Raw genomic sequence first — 12,245 nt, forward strand, 5'->3', positions numbered from 1 at the left:
ATATATTAAAGTCTTAACCCCCCAGTACCTCAGAATGTGACTTTATTTAGAGACAGGGGTTTTGGTTTTTTTTTTTTGGCAGTACATGGGCCTCTCACTGTTGGGGCCTCACCCGTTGCAGAGCACAGGCTCCGGACGTGCAGGCTCAGCGGCCATGGCTCACGGGCCCAGCTGCTCCGCGGCATGTGGGATCTTCCCGGACCGGGGCACGAACCCATGTCCCCTGCATCGGCAGGCGGACTCTCAACCACTGCGCCACCAGGGAAGCCCTAGAGACAGGGTTTGAAAGAAGCAATTAAGTTAAAGTGAGGTCTTTAGGGTGGGCCCTAATTTAATATGACACCAGTCATATTGGTGAGATTGGGAAAAGACAGGCCCAGAGGGATGACCATCTGATGACACAGGAAGAAGGCGCCGTCTGCAGGCCAAGGAGAGAGGCCTCAGCAGAAACCAACCCTGCTGACACCTGGATCTGGGGCTTCTGACCTCCAGAACTGTGAATAAATTTGAAGTTTATTTACCCATTCTGTGGCATTTTGTTGTGGCCTCCCCAGCAAACTAAAACAGCCGCCACTGTGAGATAGAAACACCAGATTTTATATATTGCAACCATTCCTTCTAGAGCATTTATTAGCACTTACTACCTGCTGCATTGAGGAGAGCGAGGTACTCTCCTCAGGCACAAAATTTAAGGGGAGGGGAGCTCCAAAAAACTCAGTCCTGATGGTTTTGTTGTTTTTTTTTTTTTTTTGACCACACCACGAGGTATGTGGGATCTTAGTTCCCCAACCAAGGATAGAACCTGTGCCCCCTGTAGTGGAAGTGCAGAGTCTTAACCACTGGACTGACGGGGAAGTCCCCGATGATTATATTTTAGTATCACTTTTTAAACTTCAAATAAACGCAAAAAAAGTCCATGATGAGCAAAGCATCCAAATTTTAAAGAAAGATAGGACCAGGGACTTCCCTGGTGGCACAGTGGTTAAGAATCTGCCTGCCAATGCAGGGGACATGGGTTCGAGCCCTGGTCCGGGAAGATTCCACATGCCATGGAGCAACTAAGCCTGCGCGCCTAGAGCCCATGCACCGCAACGAGAGAAGCCACCGCAATGAGAAGCCCACGCACCACGTTTGCAGCAACTAGAGAAAGCCCACGCAGCTACGAGGACCCAAAGCAGCCAAAAATAATTAATTAATTTAAAAAATGAAAGACAGGAGCAGTATTATTGATATCTCCTTTTCTCTCAGGGTCCAGGATAACTGCACACAGCTCAGGGTTAGGTAGTCCCACTACATGCCCTAGGGATGTTCTGTAGCATGGAATGTTCTGGAATAGCCTTAGGAAGGGGTGTACTGCTTCTCTGGATGGTTGAACAGCTGAGTTTAGGGAGGTCTGGTGGCGCTGCATGGTGGGAATGGGTGGTCCATTGTTGATTCCTAAGATCACTGAACCGTGCAGAGGTCTCACGGAGGAGATGGATTTGCTGGCCTTTTCAGAAGGTTCTCACTGTTCAGATCCAGTTTACAGAGGCTAAAACTGAGACTCTTAGAGGGTAAGTGAAGGTGGGTCTGTTCCTGACTCCACCTCCTGTGAAGGCTCCCAGCAGGTCCACAGGGACTCACTGGGAGCCCTAGGCAAACTGTTTTGCATTTCTTTGTAATCTGCCCCAGGGATCTCAGGCTGAGGGACTTTCCACCCACCCCGCCCTTCCCCGCCTGCAAACACACCCATCAGCTTTGCAGCCCAGCTCAACCTTTTTGCTTGGAATTCCTCACATCCCTCCAGTCTCGGCCTTCATTGGTCTAGCAAATGTTTTCCTGGGAGCCTGTGAGAGGAAAAAAAGAATCCCTGCCCTCAAGGAGCCAACCCTCTGGTGAAGGAAATAGTCAATCAAATATCTGCACAAATGGAAGCTTTCAAATTGTGCCAGGAAGGAGAAAGAGAAGGAGCAAAGGAGAGGATAGAACAGGGAGGGCTATGATCTAGCCTAGGGGATCCCAGAGGGCTGCCTGGAGGAGGTGATTCCTTAACTGTTACCTGAAAGATGACCAAAAGTGGAGATGGCATTCCAGGGAGAGGGAGCAGCAGATACAAAGACCCTGAGGTGGGAGGCACAGTGAAGAAACAGTGTGACTCTGAGTGTAAAAAGAGCAGAGGAGGGCTTCCCTGGTGGCGCAGTGGTTGAGAGTCCACCTGCCGATGCAGGGGACACGGGTTCGTGCCCCGGTCCGGGAAGATCCCACATGCTGAGGAGCAGCCAGGCCGTGAGCCATGGCCGCTGAACCTGCGTGTCCAGAGCCTGTGCTCCGCAATGGGAGAGGCCACAACAGTGAGAGGCCCGCGTACTGAAAATAAAAAAAAATGAAATAAAAATAAAAGAAAAGAGCAGAGGAGGTACTTCCCTGATGGTCCAGTGGTTAAGATTCCGTGCTTGCACTACAGGGGGTGAGGGTTCGATCCCTGATCAGGAAACTAAGATCCGGCTTGCCGCGCAGCACCGTCAGAAGAAAAATTAAAAGCAGAGCGGGCTGCTTTAGATGGACCAGTCAAGGCATGACTCTGAGACAAATGTTGGCTCGTTTTTTCTAAAAGGGCCAATGTAGAAAACATTTTGGCTTTTCCGGCCACACAGTTTCGATCACAGCTACACAGCTCTGCACGTAAGCAGCCACAGATGACACATACTCAAATGGGCATGGCTGTGCTCCAATAAAACTTTATTTATGGGCTCTAAAATTTGAATGTCATATAATTTTCATGTGACATGAACTATGATTCTTCTTTTGATTCCCCTCCGGGACTTCCCTGGTGGTGCAGTGGTTAAGAATCTGCCTGCCAATGCAGGGGACAGGGGTTCGATCCCTGCTCTGGGAAGATCCCACGTGCCGCGGAGCAACTAAGCCCGTGTGCTGCAACTACAGAGCCTGCACTCTAGAGCCCGCGTGCCACAACTTCTGAGCCCATGTGCCACAACTACTGAAGCCTGCACGCCTAGAGCCTGTGCTCCACAACAAGAGAAGCCACCACAACGAGAAGCCCGCGCACCACAACGAAGGGTAACCCCTGCTCGCCGCAACTAGAGAAAGCCTGCGCGCAGCAATGAAGACCCAACGCAGCCAAAAAAAATAAATAAATAACAAATAAATAATTTTTTTGAAAATGTAAAAACCATTCTTAGCTCACTGGGGCACACAAAAAGGCAGTAGAGGGGGATACGGCCCCTGGGCCTTAATTTCAGACCACCCCACCACCCTGCCCGGCTCTAGGAGAAGGGTGGCTCTATAATTTATCATCTAAATAAGAACACTTTATATTTGCAAAGTTGCGATGGAATTTTTTTAATTGAAGTATAGTTAATTTACAATGTGTTTGTTTCAGGTGTACAGCAAAGTGATTCAGTTACATATATATATGTGTGTGTGTATGTGTATATATGTATATGTGTGTATATATATATATATATGTATTCTTTTTCAGATTCTTTTCCACTACAGGTTATTATAAGATATTACATATAGTTCCATGTGCTCTACAATAGGTCCTTATTGATCATCTCTTTCATATATAGTACTGTGTAACTGTTAATCCCAAACTCCTAATTTATCCCTCCCCTCCCCCTTTCCCCTTTGGTAACCATAAGTTTGTTTTCTCAGTCTGAAGCTGTGATTGAAGTTTAACCAAAATACAGAAACGGCATAAATCAAACATATAAAATCTGATGCCTTTCACAAAGTAAACACATGCCAGTAGCCAATATGAAAATCAAGATACAGAATGACCAGCCCTCAGAAACCCCAGAAATCCCCTGGCTCTTCCAGTCACTACCCAAAGATACCCAGCATCCTGTCTTCCAACAACACAAACTGGGGAGGGGGGGCTATTTTTGAATTTCATACACCTTGAATCATGCAGCATGGCCTTTTTTTGTTTTTAACTCTTATTCCTTATTTGTTTATTTTTATTTACATTTTGGCTGCGTTGGGTCTTAGCTGCGGCATGTGGGATCTTTCATTGCAGCATGTGGGCTTCTCTCTAGTTGTGGTGTGTGAGCTCAGTAGTTACCGCGCACGGGCTTAGCTGCTCTGAGGCATGTGGGATCTTAGTTCCCCGACCAGGGATTGAACCCATGTCCCCTGCATTGCAAGATGGATTCTTAACCACTGGACCACCAGGGAAGTCACAGCAGCATGGTCTCTTTTGAATCCAGCTTCTTGCACTCAACATTCATACGAAGGTTTACCCATGTTGGGGATGACTGAACTTCACCTGTTCTCACTGCTCCATTCTCTTTCTGAGACGCTGGCACAATTTACTTATCCGTTTCACTGTTGGTGCGCATTTCGGTTGTTTCCAGCTTGGGCCGGTTATGACTAATGCGGCTATGGAACATTCTAGCACGTGTCCTGGCAGCATTTCTGTTGGGTACATACATAGGAGTGGGAATGCTGAGTCATACACTGTGCCTGATCCCAGCTTGAGTGGATGTAGGCATTCACCAAATTGCAAATCAGGATGGGTTTGAAAGCAAAAGGGACACTAATTGATTTACACCAGAATGATGGTTGTAAACCAAGCTTATCCCAGGCCCCTGGGATGTGTGGTCCCCCAGGGTATCGGGGAGCATATGAGTGAAGAACCCCAATGAGCAGAACCCTGATACCTCCCGTGCCTGATGTAAGCCTCATTTGTAAAATGGAACGGGTAATCCTCACCCTCCAGCACAGGGTCACACCCAGGAGTGATTTTGCCCTCAGGGGACGCTGGGCCCTGTCTGGGGGCCTTGGTAATTATCACAGCTGGGGGGGGCAGGGAGGCTGCTCCATACCCCACAGTGCCCAGGACAGCCCCCCAGACAATGATCTGGCCACAATGTCCACAGTGCCAAGGTTGAGAAAAACCCTATATTTAGTTATTTACAACATGGTCTAAATTTTTCGAGTGCAGATAGTATTCATTCATCCAACACATACTTAGTGAGCACCTCCTGTCTTCCCGACATTGAGTGAGGTTCTGGGGACACAGAACAAGCATCCCTGTCCTGAGGGGCTTATAGTTTAGTGAGAGATGGCAGGGAGGACAGTAAATAAATATGTGATATGTCAGATGGTGAGAAGTGCCATGGAGAGAAGTGAAATAGCATTAGGGAACGCTGTACTGGGGGCGGATGGTAGCAAACACTTTATATGTATAAGGAGATATCAGAGCAGAGCCCTGAAGAAGATCAGGGAGGGGGCAATTGTGGGTGTCTGGGGGAAGGGCATTCCAGGTGGAAGAAACAGCTTGGGCAAAGGCCCTGGGGCAGCACCATGCTTGGCATATTGAAGGAACAGCTAGGAGTTGACTGAAGCAGAATGAGTGAAGGGGAGAGAGAGAGGAGGGAGGTGAAGATGGGGGGTGGGCAGGGCCTTGTGGTACACAGGGAAGATTTGGGCTTTTACCCTGAGGGAAGTAGGATCGCAGAAGGGCTGGAGGGCTGTGGGCAGAGGAGTGGCAGGACCTGACTCAGGTACTCGGGGGCGCCCTCTAGTGGCTTCTGTGGGGAGGACAGACCATGGTGGGGGAGGGGCTGCAGGGGGGAGGCATGGCCTTGGGGATTGTGCTGGTCCAGGAGAAAGATGGTGGGGGCGGGCTTCCCTGGTGGTGCAGTGGTTGAGAATCTGCCTGCCAATGCAGGGGACACGGGTTCGAGCCCTGGTCTGGGAAGATCCCACATGCCGCAGAGCAACTGGGCCTGTGAGCCACAACTACTGAGCCTGCGCGTCTGTGCTCTGCAACGAGAGGCCGTGATAGTGAGAGGCCCGCGCACCGTGATGAAGAGTGGCCCCTGCTTGCACAGAAACGAAGACCCAACACAGCCAAAAAAATTAAAATATACATAAGTAAAAAAAGATGGCGGAGGCGGAGGAATGGAAAAATAAAATGTGGTCCATTCACACAGTGGAATATTATCAAGCCATAAAAAGGAGTGAAGCACTGACACTCACTACAACGTGGATGACCCCTGAATACACAACACTCAGTGAGAGAAGCCAGACACAAAAAGCCACGTAGTGTGTGATTCCGTTTATATGAAATGTCCAGAACAGGCCAATCCACAGAGACAGAAAGTGGGTTAGTGGTTGTCAGGGCCTAGGGGACAGGGGAGTGACTGCTAATGGGGACAGGGTTTCTTTCTGGGGTAATAGAAATGCTTTACAATTAGAGCACAGTGATATTAAAACTCATTAAACTGTACATTTAAAACAAACCCGGTGGACTTCCCTCATGGCGCAGTAGTTAAGAATCCGCCTGCCAATGCAAGGGACACGGGTTCAAGCCCTGGTCCAGGAAGATCCCATATACTGCGAAGCAACTAAGCCCGTGCACCATAACTACTGAGCCTGTGCACCACAACTACTGAAGCCCGCACACCTAGAGCCCCTGCTCTGCAACAAGAGAAGCCACCGTAATGAGAAGCCTGCGTACCGCAAAGAAGAGTAGCCCTCACTCGCCACAACTAGAGAAAGCCTGCGCAGCAACGAAGACCCAACGCAGCCAAAAATAAATAAATAAATTTATGAAATAAATAAATAAAATTTGTTTATTAAAATAAATAAATAAAATAAAACAAACCTGTTGACTCTGTCCATTTCACCCCATCCCCCCTGGCCCCCACCCTGGTCCAGGACCCCATCATCAGTTGCCTGGGTGACTGAACCAGCCTCCTCCCTGGCCTCCTGCCTCTGCTATTATTCCCCACCAGCCATTTTCCACAGCTGCCAGGGGGATCTTTGTAAATACAAATCCTATCTTACCCTGGGTTAATTAATTTTAATTTGGTTAATTTTATTTATTTTTTTTTTTTGGCCATGCCACATGGCATGCAGGATCTTAGTTCCCCAACCACGGATTTAACCTGTGCCCCCTGCAGTGGAAGCATGGAGTCTTAACCACTGGACCACCAGGGAAGTCCCACTGGTTAATTTTATGTGTCCGCTTGGTTGAGCCACGGTGCCCAGATATTTGGTCAAACATTATTCTGGCTGTTTCTGTGAGGTGTTTTCAGATGAGATTGATATTTTAAATCAGTGGACTGTTAAGTAAAGCAGATTCCCCTCCCTAATGTGGGTAGGCCTTATCCAATCAGTTGAAGGTCTGACTAGCACAAAAAGATTGATCTTACTAAGCAGGAATTCTGCCAGGAGACAGCCTTCAGACTTGAGCTGTGACTTCAGCTCTTCCCTGGGTTTGAATATTCAAGGTCAATTTCAATGTACTTGTTTCCCTAGGTGACATTGGCAAGTCATGTAACCACTCAAGACCTCAGTTTTCTCATCTGTAAATTTGACCTAACAATGGGACCTATTTCATGGGGTTGGTGTGAGGATGAAATGGTAGCACATGTTAAGTGCTTAAAATAAGGCTTGGGACTCCTCTGGCAGTCCAGTGGTTAAGACCCATGTTTCCAATGCAAGGGATCGAACCCTGGTCGGGGAACTAAGATCCTACATGCCGTGCAGCCTGCAGCGCGGCCAAGAAAACACACCAACAACAAAAAAAACCACGAGGCTTGACAGCAAGTATTACCTGGTATTGTTACCATCAGCAGGTTACAGTGATTTCCCTGGAAAGTGGAATTGGTGGGTCAAAGGTTAATTGACCTTTTTCTGAAGGGCAGTCAACCCAGCCATTTGCCACACTGGCTCTTTTAAATATTCTCAGCTTCTCTTTCTCCTCATTTTTGGAAAAGTAAAATATTAATCACCTGGTAGAAAGGCCTCAGGTAAAGCAATCAAAAATACCAATTTGGGAAGCAGTGGGTTTGGGGAAGAGGGGATTGGGGCTTTGTATCTGTTTAACATTTTGTCCCTGATAAGGCTGCCAAGGACAATTTTTTTTCTATTTTTCTTTCTTTCTTTTTCTGGCTGCGCGGCTTGTGGGATCTTAGTTCCCTGACCAACGACTGAACCCGCGCCCTCGGCAGTGAAAGCAGAGTCCTAACCACTGGACCTCCAGACAATTCCCTCTTTTTTTTTTTTTTTTTTTTAAGCGGTACGCGGGCCTCTCACTGTTGTGGCCTCTCCCGTTGCGGAGCACAGGCTCCGGACACGCAGGCTCAGCGGCCATGGCTCACGGGCCCGGCCGCTCCGTGGCGTGTGGGATCTTCCCAGACCAGGGCACGAACCCGCGTCCCCTGCATCGGCAGGCGGACTCTCAACCACTGCGCCACCAGGGAAGCCCCCCTCTTTTTTTAATACTTAAAAAAAACTGTGGTTAACATACACATAAAATTTGCTCTCAAGTCTACTCCTTTGGTCTATGCTTCTGTGTGGATGCCAGTACCACACTGTTTTACTTAGGTAGCTTTACAGTAAAATTTGAAATCAGGGAATGTGAGTCCTTAAGTTTACTCTTCTTTTTCAGGATGGTAATGATGATGTGGGATCTCTTGAGATTCCATATGATTTTTTTTTTTTGGCTGCACTGCAGGGCATTTGCGATCTTAGTTCCCCAACCAGGGATCAAACCGGCGCTCCCTGCAGTGGAAACGCGGAGTCCTAACCGCTGGACTGCCACAAAAGTCGCGAGATTCCATATGAATTTTAATTTTTTTCTTTAACTTTTTAAATTTTATTTATTTATTTTTGGTTGTGCCGAATCTTAGTTGCAGCATGCAGGCTCCTTCGTCGTGGCACGCAAACTCTTAGTGTGGCATGCATGTGGGGATCTAGTTCCCTGACCAGGGACCAAACCCGAGTCCCCTGCATTGGAGGTGGATTCTTAACCACTGCGCCACCAGCCGTCCCCACTATGAATTTTAGAAGGGACATTTCTATCTCTGAAAACGTTGTTGGGATTTTAACAGGAATTGCATCGAATCTGTAGATCAATTTGGGTAGTGTTAACATCTTAATAATATTGAGTCAGACAACCTAGGGAATAGGAGAAAATAGTTGCAAATCATATATCTGATGAGGGATTGATGTCCAAAATATAGAAGGAACTCTTACACCTCAGCAACACACAAAAACCCCCTGATTTTTAAAAATAGGTAAAAGACTTGAATAAACATTTTTTCACAGAATATATACAAATGGGCACATGAAAAACTGAGAATCCTAATCACTAACCCTTAGGGAGTTAAAATCAAACCCCCATGAGATAACCACCATACACCTATTAGGATGGCTGTTATTAAAAACTAACAAACAGAAAGAAAGAAACAAAAACAAAGAAACAAAGTAACAAGTGGTGTAGAGAACCTGGAACCCTTGTGCATGGTTGGTGGGAATGGTAAACAGTATGGAGGTTCCTCAAAAAATTAGAAGTAGAACTACCATATGATCCAGCAATTCCACTTCAGGGTATACACCCAGAAGAGTTGAAAGTGGGTCTCAAAGAGCTGTTTGTAGGGCTTTCCTGGTGGTCCAGTGGTTAAAAATCTGCCTGCCAATGCAGGGGACACAGGTTCGAGCCCTGGTCCGGGAAGATCCCACATGCTGCAGAGCAACTAAGTCCGTGCACCACAACTACTGAGCCTGCAGTCTAGAGCCTGTGAGCCACAACTACTGAAGCCCGCACACCTAGAGCCTTTGTTCTGCAACAAGAGAAGCCACCACAATGAGAAGCCTGTGCACCACAACAAAGAGTAGCCCCCGCTCGTCACAACTAGAGAAAGCCCGCGCACAGCAACGAAGACCCAACGCAGCCAAAAATAAATGAAATAAATTAATTTTTTTAAAATCCTTTAAAAAAAAAAAGAATCTTTTTTTAAAAAAAAGACCTATTGGGGCTTCCCTGGTGGTGCAGTGGTTGACAGTCCGCCTGCCGATGCAGGGGACACACACGTTCATGCCCCGGTCCGGGAAGATCCCCTAGGATGGAAGGAAAGAGGAAAGGGAGGGAGGAAGGGAGGGAGGAAGGAAGGAAGGGCCAAATCTAGCCCGACAACTGTTTCTGTACAGCCTTTGAGCTAAAAATGTTTCTTTTTCTCTTTTCAGTGTTTGAACCAAAGAATAATATTTCATAATATGTAAAAATTATATAAAACTCAAATTCAGTGTTTAGAAATGAAGTTTTACTGGCACACAGCCATGCCCATTGAGTTGCTACAGACGCTGTAGCCCGCAAAGCTGAAAATATTTATTATCTGGACCTTCACAGAAAATGTTTTCCCACCTCTAATTCAAAACAGTGTCTAGCATGTAGTAAGTGTTTGATATTTGGAAAAATTATTACTGAATATCTGATGGAAGAATCTGATGCAGTTTACCACTTGACTCTGCTCTTTGGAGAGGGTCGGGCCTGGATTAAGATTCTGGCTCTGGGGGACTTCCCTGGTGGTCCAGGGGTAAAGAATCTGCCTTACAATGCAGGGGACGCGGGTTTGATCCCTGGTTAGGGAACTAAGATCCCACATGCCACGGGGCAACTAAGCCGGTACGCCTCAACTAGAGCCCAAGTCCTACAATCTACAGAGCCCACGTGCCCTGGAGCCTGCGCACCGCAACTAGAGAAGAGAAAACCCACATGCCACAACGAAGAGCAGCCTGCGTGCCACAACGAAAGATCCTGCATGCCTCAACAAAAGATCCCCCATGCTGCATCTAAGACCCGATGCAGCCAAAAATAAATTAATTAAATAAATAAATAATAAAATAAATCTTAAAAAAAAAAAAAAAAGATTCTGGCTCTGCCTATGTCTGGGCAGGTTGCTTCCCATGTCTGAGCCTGGGTTTCATCATCAAAAAACAGGGGTCAACAAGAATGCTGATCACGCGGAAAGAGCTTGATCTGGCAGTTCTGTGAGAGCTCAGCAGCCTTAGCTACTGAATATCATGACTCCCTCATGAGTCCATACCCCTGGCCTCAACGATAAACAACTTACAGTCCATTTTGTTTCATCCACCTTTCCCCATGCCTTCCTCATTCTTTTTTTTTTTTTTTTTTTTTCCTGGCCAGGCCACACAGCCTGTGGCTTGTAGGATCTTAGTTCCCCAACCTGGGCCCTCAGCAGTGAAAGCAGAGTCCTAACTACTGGACTGCCAGGGAATTCCCTCCTCATTAGTTTAAAGCAAATCCTATATCATTTCTTCTGTACATATGCCCTCATGTATTCTTCACAAAGACTTTTTATTTTATTCTCTTGTATTTTATTTATTTTATTTTGTACTGAAGTAGTTGATTTAGTGTTGTGTTAATTTCTGGTGTACAGCAAAGTGACTCAGTTACACATATATATATATATATATATATGTATATTCTTTTTCAGATTCTTTTCCATTATGGTTTATTACAGGATATTGAATATAGTTCCCTGTGTTATACAGCAGGACCTTGTTCTGTATCTACTTTACATATGGTAGTGTGTATCCGTTCATCCCAAACTTCTAATTTATCCTCCCCACCCTCCCAACCAGTGCCTTTCCCCTTTGGTAACCATAAATTTGTTTTCTATGTCTGTGAATCTATTTGTTTTGCAAATAAGTTCATTTGTATCATATTTTAGATTCCACATATAAGTGATATCATAGGTATTTCCCTTTCTCTTTGTGACTTACTTCATTTAGTGTGATAACCTCCAGATCCATCCATGTTGCTGCAAATGGCATTATTTCATTCTTTTTTATAGCTGAGTAATACACCATTGTATGTACAAACCACATCTTCCTTATCCATTCATCTGACAAATACTCTTTCCATAACATAGCCGTAGCACCGTTATCACACCTTCAGCTGTTCCAACCGTGATGGTTGCAAGAATCTATGTGATCAAAGTTCATAAAACTATACATGACCACCACCACCAGCAACAAAAACATGCATGTAAAAAACGGTGAAATCGGGCTTCCCTGGTGGTGCAGTGGTTAAGAATCCGCCTGCCAATGCAGGGGACACAAGTTCGAGCCCTGGTCCGGTACGATCCCACATGCCACGGAGCAACTAACTAAGCCCGTGTGCCACAACTACTGCCTGCGCTCTAGAGCCCGCGAGCCACAGCTACTGAATCCCACACGCTTAGAGCCTGTGCTCCGCAACAAGAGAAGCCACCTCAATGAGAAGCCCGCGCACGGCAACGAAGAGCAGCCCCTGCTCGCAGCAACTAGAGAAAGCTCGCGTGCAGCAACGAAGGCCCAACACAGCCAAAAATAAATAAATAAAATAAAAATTCAAAAAAACAAACAAACAAAACCCCCAAAACCGGTGAAATCCAAATATCTGTACCCGAGTTGATTGTATGGTACCAACATCAATTTCCTGGTTT

This window comes from Mesoplodon mirus (assembly GCF_964341445.2).
Source record: "Mesoplodon mirus genome assembly, chromosome: 5".
NCBI classification, from domain to species: Eukaryota; Metazoa; Chordata; class Mammalia; order Artiodactyla; family Ziphiidae; genus Mesoplodon; species Mesoplodon mirus.